The sequence below is a fragment of the Salmo salar genome, chromosome 15 (genome assembly GCF_965601325.2).
Source record: "Salmo salar chromosome 15, fSalSal1, whole genome shotgun sequence".
In the NCBI taxonomy this organism is placed as follows: Eukaryota; Metazoa; Chordata; class Actinopteri; order Salmoniformes; family Salmonidae; genus Salmo; species Salmo salar.
In genome coordinates, this window is record NC_138305.1 from 47144984 (window position 1) to 47164939 (window position 19956).

The 19956-nt window shown below is 42.0% G+C and overlaps 1 protein-coding gene across 2 annotated transcripts in view; it reads right to left on the bottom strand.

Annotated features, from left to right (window-relative positions):
- LOC106571468 (protein dispatched homolog 1) overlaps window positions 1-19956 on the bottom strand; it is a 78298-nt gene that overhangs the window by 23250 nt on the left and 35092 nt on the right. The window contains exon 1 of one of the 2 annotated variants that reach the window (XM_014144608.3): window positions 859-1088. The exons of the other annotated variant lie outside the window; for it this stretch is intronic. The gene's annotated coding sequence lies outside the window, so the exon portion shown is untranslated. Of the gene's footprint in view, window positions 1-858; window positions 1089-19956 lie in introns of those variants that run through there. 2 annotated transcript variants of the gene reach the window in all.

Sequence of the window (19956 nt, forward strand, 5' to 3'; positions counted from 1 at the left end):
TATTCTAGTGTGGAGAAGCTTTTGACAAGGCTGACCCTTTGGCCCATTTCCACAGCTGGGTTTTACATACCTATATGAAGTTGGCTTGCTCAAGGCTAGTACAGTGTCTTAAGTTAAAATAGGTAAATAAACTAGTCTGCTGTAGTAATCATAACATCATGCCGCAAACAATCAATGTGAAGCTCAAATGAAGATAGAAAAGTGTTGTTTCTATTGTATACATTAATAACCATCGTTTATTATACATAATGCATTGCTCCACAGATAAGGAATTAAAAAATAAAATGTAAATATGTTGCACCATTATGACATATGAAACCATATAAAATAATTTGTCAAACGGAGTTTTGGTTAAATCTTCAAAAGTAAGCTGACTACCATTTATTTTTTTTTTTTTTAATTTATTTATTTTTTACACGAAGCTGCTGTCAGAAAAGAAGCTTATCCGTTTTGTCGATAGGCCTATATGATCATATTAGCCTACCAAATATAATGTTCATCAACTTAAGTTATGTAGGCTACACAATGAGAGGAAAACGCGTGTAAAACAAATATTCTGAGAGGAAGCTACACCGGTGTTCAGAAAAAGACCGGGACATCCCATTAGGCGTAACATCACTTGCCCTTTTCATTATGTCGTTCCGATACTTTGCAGCAGCGGAGACGGAATCCGCTATCTGTATATTAGTATAAAACCCCTCTTTAGTACCATACACAGTAGGAACAACAGACACATATATATATATTTAAACCATTTAGATTATGCGGTATAAAAACATCCGTATTTTCAGAGAATCAATGCATAGTCGACATTTAACGGATACATAAAAAAAGTACACCGTTTCACAGGTTTGATACCTTATCGAAGTGTTGGAGCTCTAGATGTTTGTGTTCCGTTCGTGCTCGTCGAAGTTTAAAATATTCACCGAAAATGGCTTCGGTTTACAGTATCCACCACTTGCTCAACAACAACAAAAAACACTCCAAAAAAAGAGCAACAAGTCGCAGCGAAAGAAGTTAGAAACTAACGGGGAAGCGGACAGCCAGAATGACAAACACATGCACCCTGTCTCGGGTAGGCGGAGGGCTGGGACTGCGCACTAGCCCACTGATAGGATGTTTATGATGCTCTGAGACTTTTAACCCAATCAGTGCCTCTGCAGCACACGCCAGCTGGAGGAACGGAGGTTCAACACCACTAGTAAACAGCACAACAAACTAACATTTCAGTGTTATGAGTCTCTGACTTATTTCATTGTCACGACAGGAAAAGGAAGAAAAAATATATTAGGAGCTTGTTTTAGGATGAAAATGTTATTCAGTCAATCACTGACTATTATCGAGAGGTTTCTAAGTCCCAGATTCAATCCAATCGTGCTTTGTCCGCTATGCACCTTTTAAGGGCAACGTTATGTTCACGGTAAATGCTGCATATGTAGGCTCAATCGGACATTGCTATTAACGCGGATCTACCGCGGATCATATTGAATCTAGTCATCTAGATGCATTTTACACAAATTCCCAGTCAGAGGATGTGTGCGAGAAAAATGACCCAACATCAAGTTTACAAATTAAACTGACCAATAAAATCAGCTGTCAACAGACTACTTACGTCGTGAAATAATCACTTCTTTATGACCCCATCCATGGCGTCATACATCAAATGAAAGAGTGTACACTAGAAGTGTTCAGTCCTTTGGCGGTGTTCTGTATAACTTAATCATCCGCTAAAATATACTCCCCTTTACCTCATAGACCTCTCCATTACCATTGAAATAACTGTGGTTTGATTGAAAACTCACACTGATAATAACCGAACACAAGCAACAGTTGGACCACACAGCAAAATGATGACCATATCCTTTGGACTGTTTCACCAACATGTTGGCCCCCTGTCATATCTCCATTATACCATGCAATATCACAATCTTTTCTGTCATATCTCCATTATACCATGCAATATCACAATCTTTTCTGTCATATCTCCATTATACCATGCAATATCACAATCTTTTCTGTCATATCTCCATTATACCATGCAATATCACAATCTTTTCTGTCATATCTCCATTATACCATGCAATATCACAATCTTTCCACAAGATGAAACATGGAAGAGCTCATCTTCCAGACTCCTGGAAAATAACTTTTTGTGCTCGGAGCATTCTGCTCAGTGGTTCTTCATCACGTGGAATCATGGGAAGAGAGAGGTCATACCTGGCTTTAATTTCAGCTGTCTGCTAGCATCAGGACACAGTTCATGTAGCACACCATAATATGCAGTGCACTGCAGTAGGGTGCTGGCTACATGGAAAGTATCCTAGGTTTTCTATGTTTAGAACAGTTGTGTTTAACACAAGTCAACTTTCATTGAATCGTAAACTGCTGTATACATTGTGGTGTGTTATACAGTATATATTTACAATTCTGTAGCTTCAATAAGCTATCGTAATGTTACCCTAGCAGCACTTCTCCACATCCAACGCAAATCTTTAGACAAACACTTTCCCTGTTTAAATGAACACGAGCCAACAATAACAATATAGCCTAATGTAGGCCTACTTGCAAAGCAGACATCCAGTAGGCCTACACTACATTACGTAGGCTACAAATAGAAAATAACAAGGGATTTATAAAAATAACAACTCAGAACGAAGAAGGTCCCATTCAACAAGAAAGCTTGTGCGTGTGACCAAACATGATTATCACCTATTAATATACAGTTGAGTACAGGCTATATTACAGGCTAGTTAGCTCTGTGTGAATAAACAGCTTTACGGTTAAAGGGCAGTGCCTATAGCCCCATTAAACCTCATGAGTGGGTAGGATTATCACACTAAAGCCTGGCGTATCAGTATCCAGCCATGCCTGTGGTGGTCATGTGCCTGGTCAGCCCAGGCCATCTGAGTCGAGCGAGGATTCCCCCTTTGAAATAACAAGAGCCTGGCTGGCTGGCGGGCCGCTGCAGCCCTGGACGGGGAAACCACATCAAAGGGCACAGTAACTGGAAGGAGCTGTAATCAAAGCATACTGGTCCCAGCAATGATCACCCACAGCTCATCAAACTGACAGGGTCAGCCAACAACAAAAAAATGTAAAAAAGGAGAAAATGAAGGGAAGTAGGAAGGGAGAGAGAGTTGTTTCTAAACTCTTACAGGAATTGACTTGGAGTAAGACAGTTGTTCCCTGTTAAGATTTGGAGCGCCAATGGAAATATGATAAAGTTTTGAAATAGCATGATCAATTGGAGCTTGTACGTCCTAAATGCAAGGATCAAAATAATGTTGAAAGTACTTGGGTGACAAAAAAAATACTGTAGACAACTGAATGATCCCACACAAAAGATGCACATTCGGGTTTACACAGATGCAAAATACATTTAAGCCTGCATGCTTAAACAAAATGCAGCACAAATGCCCAAGGTAGAGCCAAAGCCGCTCCCTCTTGCACATTCCAAGGACATAAAACATCAAACAGCTAAGAGAAAAAAAACAGGCACTGCACGAAGCCTTCCTGCTATAAATTAAACATGATCCAACTCGCTTTTGATTTGGAAGCACATTTACGGTGACCTAATAGGCAATCATGAAAGCTGAAATCAGGCAGGAACCGTCAGGTAATGTTACAACCCCATTGTGCAACCCCTGCATGTGGTAATGGGGGGGCAGTATCTTGCAGCATTGCTCACATTGCTCTGTGGCTTCTGTGTGTCTGGGTTTCGGAAAACCCAGGGAAACCCAATCCCCTCTGACACCTCAAGAGTAAGGACGGACATCTCCCGCCCGATTAACTCTCCCCAAGTCCGCAGGGACAGCCAAGACTTACTGCCAGAGACAGGCAAGACCCGAAGAGAATAATTAGGCCTAAATCTAAGATTATTACAGTACACTAAACTGTATCTGCACTAACTGAGGCCTCATCTCTCCCGTCTCCCCATGACCAAAGACAGAAGAATAGTCAATGTGCTGAATAATCCTCTTTGTCTAGTTGGAGATTCACGGGAAGCGCAAGGAATTGCTGGAGTAGCTGGAGAAAGTTAAACTACATCCAGCCACATGCAGTAGCCATATGACCTGCCTCCTTCCCGGAAGAGAAGAAAAACATGAAAATAAGCTTGAAAAATCTTGGCTTGAAATAAAAGAGATAGTGGAGTGATGTAGCTGGATGGCCGTAGTGCTAATCTGCATTCCTCTCATAGGTGTTGATGGACAGCTTGGAGGTGTAAATGAGATCACAAGCACCTGTTCTATACTCAAATCAAATCGCATTTTTATTTGTCACACACACCGAATACAGCAAGTGTAGACCTTACCGTGAAAATGCTTACAAACCCTTAACTAACAATGCACTTCAAGAAACAGAGTTAAGACAATATTTACAAAATAAACTAAAGTAAAAAATGTAATCAAAAAGTAACACAAGTAAATTACATAACAATAACGAGGCTATATACAGGGGGTACTGGTAGCGAGTTAATGTGTGGGGGTACAGGTTAAAGGTCATTTGTAAAGTGACTATGCATAGATAATAAACAGTGAGTAGCAGCAGCATAAAAACAAAGGAGGGGTGGGGTAAATGTAAATAGTCCAGGTGGCCATTTGATTCATTGTTCGACAGTCTTATGGCTTGAGGGTAGAAGCTGTTAAGGAGCCTTTTGTTCCTAGACTTAGCGCTCCGGTACCGCTTGCCGTGCGGTAGCAGAGACAACAGTCTATGACTTGGGTGACTGGAGTCTGACAATTTTTTGGGCCTTCCTCTGACACCGCCTAGTATATAGGTCCAGTGATGTACTGGGCCATCCACGATCAGCTCCTTTGTCTTGCTCACAGTGAGGGAGAGGTTGTTGTCCTGGCACCACACTGCCAGGTCTCTGACCTCCACCCTATAGGCGGTCTCATCGTTGTCAGCAATCAGTCCTACCACTGTTGTGTTGTCAGTAAACTTAATGATAGTGTTGGAGTCGTGCTTGGCCACGCAGTCGTGGGTGAACAGGGAGTACAAGAGGGCACTAAGCACGCACCCCTGAGGGGGCCCAGTGTTGAGGATCAGCGTGGCAGAAGTGTTGTTGATGCTTTGCCTGTTTGACGGTTTGTCTGAGGGCATAGCGGGATTTTTTATAAGTGTCCGGATTAGTGTCCTGCTCCTTGATAGACTGCTCACTTTGACAGACTGACGGCAGAGCCAATGAAATTACATTTCTGTTATTTGCTGATAAATGGTTCGTCCTTTCAAGTCCTCTCAGGATGGAATAGGCCTATTATTGTGATGATCAAGAACAAACTTATTTTAGGTCACAAGGAATTACTAGGCCAAACACTTGACAATCCCAGAACACAAACCGACAAAACAACTTGTATGTTTGGGATGACAAGGGGAAATGATTCTTAGAACAGTGGGTTGTTCTTCAGCCTTGCTCCAGCTTTGGACTGGGACGTAACCTCCCACCCCACAACCACCCTCATAAAGCCCTTTGGCACAAAAGCAGGCTCTGCCCTCTAATACAGTTGTTTTTACAAAGGATTTCACATGGTCTCAGGGCTTTGGAGCAGTGTGACTGGGCCTTTGTCCTCCTATTCGCATACAGCGGCAGTGCACCCTCTGCTTTCTCTCTCTCTCTCCACCTCAGTCCCCTTTCCACCTCTTCTCCTCAAGTGCTAGAGGAGCCACCTCGGTATACTTCCTCTTCTGGTCATGACACATTCTTAAAAAGGAAAAATGACGCTATATTTATCTCAACATTGAATCATTTCTGGGTAATAATCAAGTACCTTACTGTGATTGTTTTCAGTTAAAATTATAAAAAGAAATATATACATCTTCTGAGCAAAGAGCCCTTTCTTAAACAAGGATTTTGCTAGGACTGTCTGGGAGTGGTCTGAGTGGAGAGGGGAAAACTGAAAACTAGCTGTTATTGGCAGAGGTTTGGAACTCTTTCTTATTGGTCTATTAACTAATTTACTGCCGGGTGATGTCACCACCAGGCAGGCCAAAACTCCATCCCACCAAAACAGGCTGAAATTTCAGGCAGTCTTTTCAAACAGCTCTTACACTAAAAGGGCTTTATCATCATTTTCAAAATGTCACAGTATGATTTCAACCTCATAGCGTGGAAATACACTGCTCCAAAAAATAAAGGGAACACTTAAACAACACAATGTAACTCCAAGTCAATCACACTTCTGTGAAATCAAACTGTCCACTTAGGAAGCAACACTGATTGACAATACATTTCACATGCTGTTGTGCAAATGGAATAGACAACAGGTGGAAATTATAGGCAATTAGCAAGACACCCCCAATAAAGGAGTGGTTCTGCAGGTGGGGACCGCAGACCACTTCTCAGTTCCTATGCTTCCTGGCTGATGTTTTGGTCACTTTTGAATGCTGGCGGTGCTTTCACTCTAGTGGTATCATGAGACGGAGTCTACAACCCACAGAAGTGGCTCAGGTAGTGCAGCTCATCCAGGATGGCACATCAATGCGAGCTGTGTCAAGAAGGTTTGCTGTGTCTGTCAGCGTAGTGTCCAGAGTATGGAGGCGCTACCAGGAGACAGGCCAGTACATCAGGAGATGTGGAGGAGGCCGTAGGAGGGCAACAACCCAGCAGCAGGACCGCTACCTCTGCCTTTGTGCAAGGAGGAGCAGGAGAAGCGCTGCCAGAGCCCTGCAAAATGACCTCCAGCAGGCCACAAATGTGCATGTGTCTGCTCAAACGGTCAGAAACAGACTCCATGAGGGTGGTATGAGGGCCCGACGTCCACAGGTGGGGGTTGTGCTTACAGCCCAACACCGTGCAGGACATTTGGCATTTGCCAGAGAACACCAAGATTGGCAAATTCGCCACTGGCGCCCTGTGCTCTTCACAGATGAAAGCAGGTTCACACTGAGCAAGTGACAGACGTGACAGAGTCTGGAGACGCCGTGGAGAACGTTCTGCTGCCTGCAACATCCTCCAGCATGACCGGTTTGGCGGTGGGTCAGTCATGGTGTGGGGTGGCATTTCTTTGGGGGGCCGCACAGCCCTCCATGTGCTTGCCAGAGGTAGCCTGACTGCCATTAGGTACCGAGATGAGATCCTCAGACCCCTTGTGAGACCATATGCTGGTGCGGTTGGCCCTGGGTTCCTCCTAATGCAAGACAATGCTAGACCTCATGTGGCTGGAGTGTGTCAGCAGTTCCTGCAAGAGGAAGGCATTGATGCTATGGACAGGCCCGCCCGTTCCCCAGACCTGAATCCAATTGAGCACATCTGGGACATCATGTCTCGCTCCATCCACCAATGCCACATTGCACCACAGACTGTCCAGGAGTTGGCGGATGCTTTAGTCCAGGTCTGGGAGGAGATCCCTCAGGAGACCATCCGCCACCTCATCAGGAGCATGCCCAGGCGTTGTAGGGAGGTCATACAGGCACGTGGAGGCCACACACACTACTGAGCCTCATTTTGACTTGTTTTAAGGACATTACATCAAAGTTGGATCAGCCTGTAGTGTGGTTTTCCACTTTAATTTTGAGTGTGACTCCAAATCCAGATCTCCATGGGTTGATAAATTGGATTTCCATTGATTATTTTTGTGTGATTTTGTTGTCAGCACATTCAACTATGTAAAGAAAAAAGTATTTAATAAGATTATTTATTTCATTCAGATCTAGGATGTGTTGTTTAAGTGTTCCCTTTATTTTTTTGAGCAGTATATGTATATATAAATAACTGAGTTACAGTTCTTATGAGCAAAATCAGTCAATTGAAACAAATTCATTAGGCCCTAATCTATGGATCTCACATGACTGGGAATACAGATATGCATCTGTTGGTCACATACAGTGCCTTCAGAAAGTATTCAGACCCCTTGACTTTTTCCACATTGTTACAATACAGCCTTATTCTAAAATTGATTAAATAAATAAAAAATCCTCAGCAATCCACACACAATATACCCCATAATGACAAAGCGAAGAGTTATTTTTTTACATTTTAGCAAATGTATTAAAAACAGAAATACCTCATTTACATAAGTATTCAGACCCTTTGCTATGAGACTCGAAATTGAGCTCAGGTGCATCTTGTTTGCATTGATCATCCTTGAGATGTTTCTACAACTTGATTGGAGTGCACCTGTGGTAAATTCAATTGACTGGACATGGATTTGGAAAGGCACACACCTGTCTATATAAGGTCCCACACAGTTGACAGTGCATGTCAGAGCAAAAAGCAAGCTGTGAGGTTGAAGGAATTGTCCGTAGAGTTCCGAGACAGGATTGTGTCGAGGCCGACGGGGAGGGCCCAGTCTGCGCGGGCCCCGCACAGGGCCCCGGGGGGCCCCCGGCTCCCGGCACCGCCCGGCCCGAGCACGGGGGGAAGGGGCGGCGGGGGGGCAAGAACCCGATAGTCACTCTGACATAGCTCTAGAGTTCCTCTGTGGAGATGGGAGAACCTTCCAGAAGGACAACCATCTCTGCAGCACTCTACCAATCAGGCCTTTTTATGGTAGAGTGGCCAGACGGAAGCCACTCCGCAGTAAAAGGCACATGCCAGGCCGCTTGTTGTTGCCCAAAAGGCACCTAAAAACTCTCAGACCATGAGAAACAAGATTATCTCGTCTGATGAAACCAAGATTGAATTCTTTGGCCTGAATGCCAAGCGTCACGCCTGGAGGAAATCTGGCACCATCCCTATGGTGTAGCATGGTGGTGTCAGCATCCTATGGTGGGGATGTTTTGCAGTTGCAGGGACTGAGAGACTAGTCAAGATCGAGGGAAAGATGAACTGAGCAAAGTACAAAATTATGAAAACCTGCTCCAGAGCGCTCACGACCTCAGACTGGGGCGAAGGTTCCCCTTTCAACAGGACAATGACTCTAAGCACACAGCCAAGACAATGTAAAAGTGGCTTCAGGACAAGTTCCTGAATGTCCTTGAGTGGCTCAGCCAGAGACAATCACTTTTTATAGCTACTGTTTACAGGCCTCCTGGACCATATACAGCATTCCTCACTGAGTTCCTGGAATTTCTATCGGACCTTGGAGTCATGGCAGACAATATTCACATTTTTGGTGACTTTAATATTCACATGGAAAAATCCACAGACCCACTCCAAAAGGCTTTCAGAGCCATCATCGACTCAGTGGGTTTTGTCCAACATGTCTCCGGACCTACTCACTGCCACAGTCATACTCTGGACCTAGCTTAGTCCCGTGGAATAAATATTGTGGATCTTAATATGGGCAGGTGGGATGGTAGCGTCCCACCTGGCCAACATCCGGTGAAATTGCAGAGCGCGAAATTCAAACTACAGTATTATAAATATTTAACTTTCATAAAAGCACAAGTGTAATACATACAAATAAAGCTTAACTTCTTGTTAATCCAGCCGCTGTGTCAGATTTCAAAAAGGCTTTACGGCGAAAGCAAACCATGCGATTATTTGAGGACAGCGCCCCGCATACAAACACATGAAAAACATATTTCAACGAGGCAGGTGCGACACGAAAGTCAGAAATAGCGATATAAAAAATGCCTTACCTTTGATGATCTTCTTCTGTTGGCACTCAAAAAGGTCCCAGTTACATCACAAATGGTCCTTTTGTTCGATAATGTCCTTCTTTATATCCATAAAAACTCAGTTTAGCTGGTGCGCTTCAGTCAATGATCCACCCAGTTTCCCTCCATCAAAATGCATACAAAATGAATCCCAAACGTTACTAATAAACTTTTCCAAACAAGTCAAACAACGTTTATAATCAAACCTTAGGTACCCTAATACATAAATAAACAATAAAATTTAAGACGGAGAATCGTTATTGTCTTTACCGGAGAAAAATACCAAAGAACACGCTCTCTTCCACGCGCTTGGAAACACTACAGCCAAAATGGGAGCCACCTAGAAAAACTGCAATTTCTGGCTCATTTTCCAAAAAAACAGCCTGAAACTCTTTCTAAAGAAAGTTGACATCTAGTGGAAGCCCTAGGAACTGTAATCTGGGAGCTTATAATAAAAGTGATAGCCATTGAAAATAGTGGTAGGCCAATTTTTTTGGGGGGGGGGGTGGTTTGTCCTCGGGGTTTCGCCTGCCATACTTCCGTCATCATGAAGTGCTTTGAGACACTAGTCAAGGACCATATCACCTCCACCCTACCTGACACCCTAGACCCACACCAATTTGCTTACCAACCCAATAGGTCCACAGACGACGCAATCGCCATCACACTGCCCTATCCCATCTGGACAAGAGGAATACCTATGTAAGAATGCTGTTCATCGATTACAGCTCAGCATTTAACACCATAGTACCCTCCAAACTCGTCATTAAGCTTGAGACCCTGGGTCTCGACCCCGCCCTGTGCAACTGGGTCCTGGACTTCCTAACAGGCCGCCCCCAGGTGGTGAGGGTAGGTAACAACATCTCCACGCTGCTGATCCTCAACACTGGGTCCCCACAAGGGTGCGTTCTCCGCCTGGTACGGCAGCTGCTCCGCCCATAACCGGAAGGCTCTCCAGAGGGTAGTGAGGTCTGCACAACGCATCACCGGGTGCAAACTACCTGCCCTCCAGGACACCTACACCACCCGATGTCACAGGAAGGCCAAAAAGATCATCAAGGACAGCAACCACCCGAGCCACTGCCTGTTCACCCCGCTAACATCCAGAAGGCGAGGTCAGTACAGGTGCATCATAGCTGGAACCGAGAGACTGAAAAACAGCTTCTATCTCAAGGCCATCAGACTGTTACAGCCATCACTAACATTGAGTGGCTGCTGCCAACATACTGACTCAACTCAAGCCACTTTAATAATGGGAAATTGATGTAATCAATTTATCACTTGACACTTTATATTAGATAATGTTTACATAACCTACATTATTCATCTCATATGTATAGACTGTACGCCATGCCATCTTGATGTAATTAGATGTATCACTAGCCACTTTAAACAATGCCACTTTATATAATGTTTTCATAACCTACATTACATTACTCATCTATACTGTACTCCATACCATCTATTACATCTTGCCTATGCCGTTCGGCCATCACTCATTTATATATTTTTATGTACATATTCGTATTCATTCCTTTACACTTGTGTGTACAAGGTAGTTGTTGTGGAATTGGTAGATTACTTGTTAGATATTACTGCATGGTCGGAACTAGAAGCACAAGCATTTCGCTACACTTGCATTAACACCTGCTAACCATGTGTATGTGACAAATACATTTGATTTGATATCAGTTCTGTTATACTCACAGATAATTTTAACAGTTATAGAAACTTTAGAGTGTTTTCTATCCAAATCTACCAATTATACGCATATCCTAGCATCTGGGCCTGAGTAACAGGCAGTTTACTTTGGGCACGCTTTTCATCCGGACGTCAAAATACTGCCCCCTACCCAAGAGAGGTGAATGTTTTTCCTCATAATCCTGGACTAATCGGACCACCATTTTATTACGTTTGCAATCGCAACAAATAATCTACTCAGACCCCAACCAAGGACCATCAAAAGCCGTGCTATAAATTCTCAGACAACCCAAAGATTCCTAGATGCCCTTCCAGACTCCCTCCACCTACCCAAGAACGTCAGTGTACAAAAACCGGTTAACCACCTAACTGGGGAACATATTTTAACCTTGCGCAATACCCTAGATGCAGTCGCACCCCTAAAAACAAAACATTTGTCTTAAGAAACTATCATCTCCCTGGTATACCGAAAATACCCGAGCCCTGAAGCAAGCTTCCAGAAAATTGGAACCGAAATGGCGCTACACCAAACTGCAAGTCTTCTGACTAGCTTGGAAAGACAGTACCGTGCAGTATCAAAAAGCCCTCACTGCTGTCCGATCATCCTATTTTTCCAACTTAATTGAGGAGAATAAGAACAATCCAAAATGTATTTTTGATACTCTCGCAAAGCGAACTAAAAAGCAGCATTCCCTAAGAGGATGGCTTTCAGTTCAGCAGTGATAAATTCATGAACTTCTTTGATGAAAAGATCATGATCCTTAGAAAGAAAATTACAGACTCCTCTTTAAATCTGGCTATTTCTCCAAAGCTCAGTTGTCCTGAGTCTGCACAACACTGCCAGGACCTAGGATCAAGGGAGACACTCAAGTTTTTTAATTCTATATCTCTTTACACATTGATGAAAACAGTTACGGCCTCTAAACCTTCAAGCTGCATACTGGACCCTATTCCAACTAAACTACTGAAAGAGCGGCTTCCTGTGCTTGGCCCGCCTATGTTGAACATAATAAACGGCTCCCTATCCACCGGATGTGTACCAAACTCACTAAAAGTGGCAGTAATAAAGCCTCTCTTGAAAAAGCCAAACCTTGACCCAGGAAATACAAAAAACTAAATCAGCCTATATCGAATCTCCCTAAATCTGTTGCACAGCAAATTACTGCCTTCCTGAAGACAAACAATGTATACGAAATGCTTCATTCTGGTTTTAGACCCCATCATAGCACTGAGACTGCACTCAAAGGTGGTAAATTACCTTTTACTGGTGTCAGACCAAGGCTCCGCATTTGTCCTCGTGCTCCAAGACCTTAGTGCTGCTTTTGATACCATCGATCACCACATTTTTTGGAGAGATTGGAAACCCAAATTGGTCTACACGGACAAATTCTGGCCTGGTTTAGATCTGTCGGAAAGACATCAGTTTGTCTCTGTGGATGGTTTGTCCTCTGACAAATCAACTGTAAATTTCGGTGTTCCTTAAGGTTCCGTTTTAGGACCACTATTTTTATTTTTTTTATTGAATATCCGAAACATACAATATACTTGCAGGAAAGCGGCTCAACAACTACACCATAAAAGTCATCCAACAGACTCCCATTCAGAGCAACACCTAGAAGCATCCAGGGTCAATGCCCTGCTCAAGGGCACATTGACAGATCTCCCACCAGGCCAAAAAACGTGAACCCAAACCCTCCAAAATTCCCCCACAGTTCCCCAATAGCTGTCCCTCAACCATTCGAGACCCCTCCCACAGTCCCACAGTCCCCCCACAGGTTTCCTGTGGCACAGTTGGTAGAGCATGGTGTGTGCAATGCCAGGGTTGTGGGTTCGATTCCCACGTGGGGCCAGTACAAAAAATAATAATAATAATAATTTTTTAAAAAATGGATGAAATGTATGCATTCACTACGGTAAGTCGCTCTGGATCAGCTAAATGACTAAAATGTAAATGATGTAAATGTAAGAATAAAAATACAATTAATTCCATTCCGCACCCCCATATATAAATAAATATATATAATCGACCGATTATGATTTTTCAACGCCGATACCGATTATTGGAGGAGCAAAAAGGCCGATACCAATTAAATCAGACAAATTTTTTTTGGTTTGTTTATTTGTAATAATGACAATTACAACAATACTGAATTAACACTTATTTTAACTTAATATAATACATCAATAAAATCTATTTAGCCTCAAATAAATAATGAAACATGTTCAATGTGGTTTAAATAATGCAAAAACAAAGTGTTGGAGAAGAAAGTAAAAGTGCAATATGTGACATGTAAAAAAGCTATCGTTTAAGTTCCTTGCTCAGAACATGAGAACATATGAAAGCTGGTGGTTACTTTTAACATGAGTCTTCAATATTCCCAGGTAAGATGTTTTTGGGTTGTAGTTATTATAGGAATTATAGGACTATTTCTCTATACGATTTGTATTTCATATACCTTTGACTATTGGATGTTCTTATAGGCACTTTAGTATTGCCAGTGTAACAGTATAGCTTCCGTCCCTCTCCTCGCTCCTACCTGGGCTTGAACCAGGAACACATCGACAAAAGCCACCCTCGAAGCAGCGTTACCCATGCAGAGCAAGGGGAAACAACTACTCCAAGTCTCAGAGCGAGTGACGTTTGAAATGCTATTAACGCGCACCCGGCTAACTAGCTAGCCATTTCACATCGGTTACACCAGCCTCATCTTGGGAGTTGATAGGCTTGAAGTCATAAACAGCGCAATGTATTGCGAAGGGCTGCTGGCAAAACGCACGAAAGTGCTATTTTGAATGAATGCTTACGAGCCTGCTGCTGCCTACCATCGCTCAGTCAGACTGCTCTATCAAAAAAATAGACTTAATTATAACATAATAACACACAGAAATACGAGCCTCAGGTCATTAATATGGTCGAATCCAGAAACTATCATCTCGAAACAAAACGTTATTCCTGTTACATCGCACAACCTTCAATGTTATGTCATAATTACGTAAAATTCTGGCAAATTAGTTCGCAACGAGCCAGGCGGCCCAAACTGTTGCATATACCCTGACTGCGTGCAATGAACGCAAAATGACACAATTTCATCTGGTTAATATTGGCTGCTAACCTGGATTTCTTTTAGCTAAATATGGAGGTTTAAAAATATATACTTCTGTGTATTGATTTTAAGAAAGGCATTGATGTTTATGGTTAGGTACAGTCGTGCAACGATTGTGCTTTTTTCGCAAATGCGCTTTTGTTAAATCATCCCCCGTTTGGCGAAGTCGGCTGTCTTTGTTAGGAAGAAATAGTCTTCACAGTTCGCAACGAGCCAGGCGGCCCAAACTGCTGCATATACCCTGACTCTGCAAGAGAAGTGACACATTTTCCCTAGTTAAAAAAAAAATCATGTTAGCAGGCAATATTAACTAAATATGCAGGTTTAAAAATATATACTTGTGTATTGACTTTAAGAAAGGCATTAATGTTTATGGTTGGAGCAATGTGTACCTAAGCGACTATATGCAACACAGGACAGGCTAGATAAACTAGTAATATCATCAACCATGTGTAGTTAACTAGTGATTATGATTGATTGTGTTTTATAAGATAAGTTTAATGCTAGCTAGCATCTTACCTTGGCTTCTTACAGCAATCGCGTAACCTCGTGGAGTGCAATGTAAAGCAGGTGGTTAGAGCGTCGGACTAGTTAACCGTAAGGTTGCAAGATTGAATCCCTGAGCTGACAAGGTAAAAATCTGTCGTTCTGCCCCTAAACAAGGCAGTTAAACGCACTGTTCCTAGGCCGTCATTGAAAATAAGAATGTGTTCTTAACTGACTTTCCTAGTTAAATAAAGGTAATATATATATATAAATAAGAAAAAAAAGAGAAAAAAAGAATTCGGCCAAATCGGCATCCAAAAATACCGATTTCCGATTGTTATGAAAACCTCAAAATCGGCCCTAATTAATCGGTGGACCTCTAATATATCAAATAAAGGTCGACCGATTATGATTTTTCAACGCCGATACCGATTATTGGAGGACCAAAAGCGGCCGATGCCGATTAAATCGGACGATTTATTTATTTGTAATGATGACAATTACAACAATACTGAATTAACACTTATTTTAACTTAATATAATACATCAATAAAATCTATTTAGCCTCAAATAAATAATGAAACGTTCAATTTGGTTTAAATAATGCAAAAACCAAAAAAATGTTTTACTTTTATTTACACACTAATAAATAAAAAGGACATCAAGGACAACTAAAATCATAACAGCAATGCCAACTGTATATGTTTGCGTGCATGTCTGGCATTATTACATGTATATGTGCATTTATTTGAATGAGAGTGTGTGTATATGCATGTGTACAAACCCCTGTATGGCATCAGCCTCAGGCAAACCAGCATTAACTGTAAAAACACTGCCCTTCAGTGTCATTCAAACATTCTTTTTATTATGTTTTATTTTGACTTTATTTTTTACTTTTATCTTTGACCATCTTTAGGACCACTATTGTTTTCACTATATATTTTACTTCTTGGTGATGTCATTCGGGAAAAGAATCTTAACTTTCACTGATATGCGGACAATACACAGCTGTATATTTCGATGAAACATGGTGAAGCCCCAAAATTGCCCTCCCTGGAAGCCTGTGTTTCAGACATAAGGAAGTGAATGGCGGCAGATTTTTTACTTTTAAAATCGTACAAAACAGAGATGCTAGTTCTAGGTCCCAATAAACAAAGGGATCTTCTGTTGAATCTGACAATTAATCTTGATGGTTGTACAGTCAAATAAAACTGTTAAAACCTGTTGGGGCTCGGGGGCAGTATTGAGACATTTTGAAAAAAAGATGTGCCCATTTTTAACTGCCTCCTACACCAACTCAGAAGCTAGGATATGCATATTATTAACACATTCGGATAGAAAACACTCTGAATTTTCTAAAACAGTTTGAATGGTGTCTGTAAGTATAACAAAACTCATATTGCAGGCAAAAACCTGTGAAAAATAGATTTAAAAAAAATGTGAATTTTGTGACTGTACTATTTAGTGTCATTGTTTTATAGATACCATAGTGAGAAAGGATTCATTTCGCAACACCTACGGCTTCCACTAGATGTCAACGATCTTTATAAAGTTGTTTGAAGCGTCTATGATAAACAGAGAGCAAATTAGAATCCAAGGAAGTTGACATGTCATCACTTCATTTTTTTGCGCCTGAGCATAAATCTGAGAAACGTGAGTTTGTCATCATTTTTTATCTAGACATAGGATAGGTTGTGTGAAAATATTACTGATGTTTAACGTTAAAAATGGACCAAAAGATTAATGCTAAACAACATTTGACATGTTTGAACGAACATAAATAGATTATTTACTAGGTTTTTTTTAGCTTTTTGGCGTGATTTTACCAGCCCCCCACCACGTTTTGTGGGAGCATAATGAACGCTAAGTACTTGGTGTTATTTGGACATAAATTATGAACTTTGTCAAAAGAAACCACATTTGTTCCGGACCTGGGATGCCTTCCGGACCTGGGATGCCTCCCTTCTGATGGAGATAATCAAAGGTAAGGGGATATTTACAATGTTATTATCGATTTTAGATGATGCTAACTGTATAGCATAGCCTGTTGTTCTTAGCATAGCACCCCGTTTATTGCAAAATGTGATTTCCCAGTAAAGTTATTTTGAGATCTGGCCATTCGGTAGCAATTACGAGATGATAATATATTATTCTTTGAATGACAATATTATAATTTACCAATGTTTTCGAATAGTAATTTTGTTATGTTCACCGGAAGCATTTCAGAGAAGAAAAAAATCTGAATTTCACGCTACTGTAAAATGCTGTTTTTGGATATAAATATGAACTTGATGGAACAAAAAATGCATGTATTGTATAACATAATGTCCTAGGAGTGTCATCTGATGGAGATTGACAAAAGTTAGTGCATAATTCAAGCTGGTTTCTGCTTTTGGTGACGCCTGACCTTGAATTGAAAATGGATGTTTGTACTTTTGTGGCTATGTACTGTCCTAACATAATCTAACTTTATGCTTTTGCCGTAAAGCCTCTTTGAAAATCGAACAATGTGGTTAGATTAAGGAGATGTTTATCATTTAAATTGTGTAAAATAGTTGATTGTTTGAGAAATTGAAATTATTAGATTTTTGATGTTTTGAATTTCCAGCCTTGTTAGCAATCCCGGCTCGGGGTTCATTGCTAACCTGTAGCCCCAACAGGTTTTAAGGACCTCTGCGTTACTCTGGACCCTGATCTCTCTTTTGACGAACATATCAAGACTGTTTCAAGGACAGCTATTTTCCATCTACGTAACATTGCAAAAATCTGAAACTTTGTCTAAAAATTATGCTGAAAAATGTATCCATGCTTTTGTCACTTCTAGATTAGACTACTGCAATGCTCTACTTTCCGGCTACCCAGAAAAAGCAATAAATAAACTTCAATTAGTGCTAAACACGGCTGCTAGAATCTTGACTAGAACCAAAAAATGTGATCATATTACTCCAGTGCTAGCCTCTCTACACTGGCTTCCTGTTAAGGCTAGGACTGATTTCAAGGTTTTACTGCTAACCTACAAAGCATTACATGGGCTTGCTCCTACCCATCTTTCAGATTTGGTCCTGCCATACATACCTACACGCCCTAGCCTTAACAGGGTCACAAGACGCAGGCCTCCTTATTGTCCAAGGAATGTCGAAGCAAACAGCTGGAGGCAGGGGTTTCTCCTATAGAGATACATTTTTTATGGAATGGTTTATCTATCCATGTGAGAGATACAGACTCGGTCTCGACCATTAAGTCTTTATTGGAGACTCATCTCTTCAGTAGGTCCTATGATTGAGTGTAGTCTGGCCCAGGGGTGTGAAGGTGAACAGAAAGGCACTGGAGCAACGAACCACCCTTGCTGTCTCTGCCTGGCCGGTTCCCCTCTCTCCACTGGGATTCTCTGCCTCTAACCCTGGGCTGAGTTACTGACGTGGTCTTCCTGTCTGGGTTGGTGACACCCTCGGGTTCATGCAGTGGGGGAGATCTTCGTAGGCTATGCTCAGCCTTGTCTCAGGGTAGTAAGTTGGTGGTTTGAAGATATCCCTCCAGTGGGGGCTGTGCTTTGGCAAAGTGGGTGGGGTTATATCCTACCTGGTCCGGGGGTATTGTCGGATGGGGCCACAGTGTCTCCCAACCCCTCCTGTCTCAGCCTCCAGTATTTATGCTGCAATAGTTTGTGTCGTGGGGCTAGTGTCAGTCTGTTATATCTGTAGTATTTCTCGTGTCTTATCCAGTGTCCTGTGTGAATTTAAGTATGCTCCCTCTATCTTTCTCGGAGGACCTGAGCCCTTGGACCATGCCTCAACACTACCTGGCCTGATGACTCCTTGCTGTCCCCAGTCCACCTAGTCATGCTGCTGCTCCAGTTTCAACTGTTCTGCCTGCGGCTATGGAACCCTGACCTGTTCACAGGACGTGCTACCTTGTCCCGGACCTGCGGTTTTCGACTCTCTACCGCACCTGCTGTCTAACTCTAAATGATCTGCTATGAAAAGCCAACTGACATTTACTACTGAGGTGCTGACCTGTTACACCCTCTACAACCACAGTGATTATTATTATTTGACCCTACTGGTCATCTATGAACATCTTGGCCATGTACTGTTATAATCTCCACCCGGCACAGCCAGAGGACTGGCCACCCCTCAGAGCCTGGTTCCTCTCTAGGTTTCTTCATAGGTTCCTGCCTTTCTGGGGAGTTTTTCCTAGCCACTGTGCTTCTACATCTGCATTGCTTGCTGTTTGGGGTTTTAGGTTGGGTTTCTGTATAGCACTTTGTGACATCGGCTGATGTAGAAAGGGCTTAATAAATACATTTGATTGATTGATTGACTGAAATCTGTAGGAGATTCTTTTGCAGCCAATCCTCATTCTGGGGGAGAATAAGCTCAATTACAGGATCTGTCCATCCGTTGGCCTGCCTGTTTTCTGGGGCCTGTGTTGTTGCAGCCAATCACAGTGACAGCCAGAGTGGATTTGTCCATCCCATGATGTAAGAAGAGCTTTATAAATACATTTGATTGATTGAATGATTGACTTGAACCCGATCGAACATCTCTGGAGAGACCTGAAAATGGCTGTGCAGCAACACTCCCCTTCTAATCTGACCGAGCTTGAGAGGATCTGCAGAGAAGAATGGGAGAAACTCCCCAAATATAGGTGTGCCAAGCTTGTAGCGTCATACCCAAGAAGACTCAATGCTGTAATTGCTGCCAAAGGTTCTTCAACAAAGTACTGAGTAAAGGGTCTGAATACTTGTGTAAATGTGATATTTCAGTTTATTTTTTCTAAATGTGCAAAAATGTAAAAATAAACTGGGTTCACTTTGCCATTATGGGGTATTGTGTGCAAATTGATGAGGGAAAAAACGATTTAATACATTTTAGAATAAGGCTGTAACGTCACAAAATGTGGAAAAAGTCAAGGGGTCTGAATACTTTCCGATGGCACTGTATCTTTAAAAACAAAAAATGGGCCTCAATGTGCCTCAGGTTCTCATCACAGTATTTTTGTGCATTCAAATTGCTATCGATAAAATGCAATTGTGTTGGTTGTCCATAGCTTATGCCTGCCCATACCATAACCCCACCGCCACCATGGGGCACTCTGTTCACAATGTTGACATCAGAAAACCGTT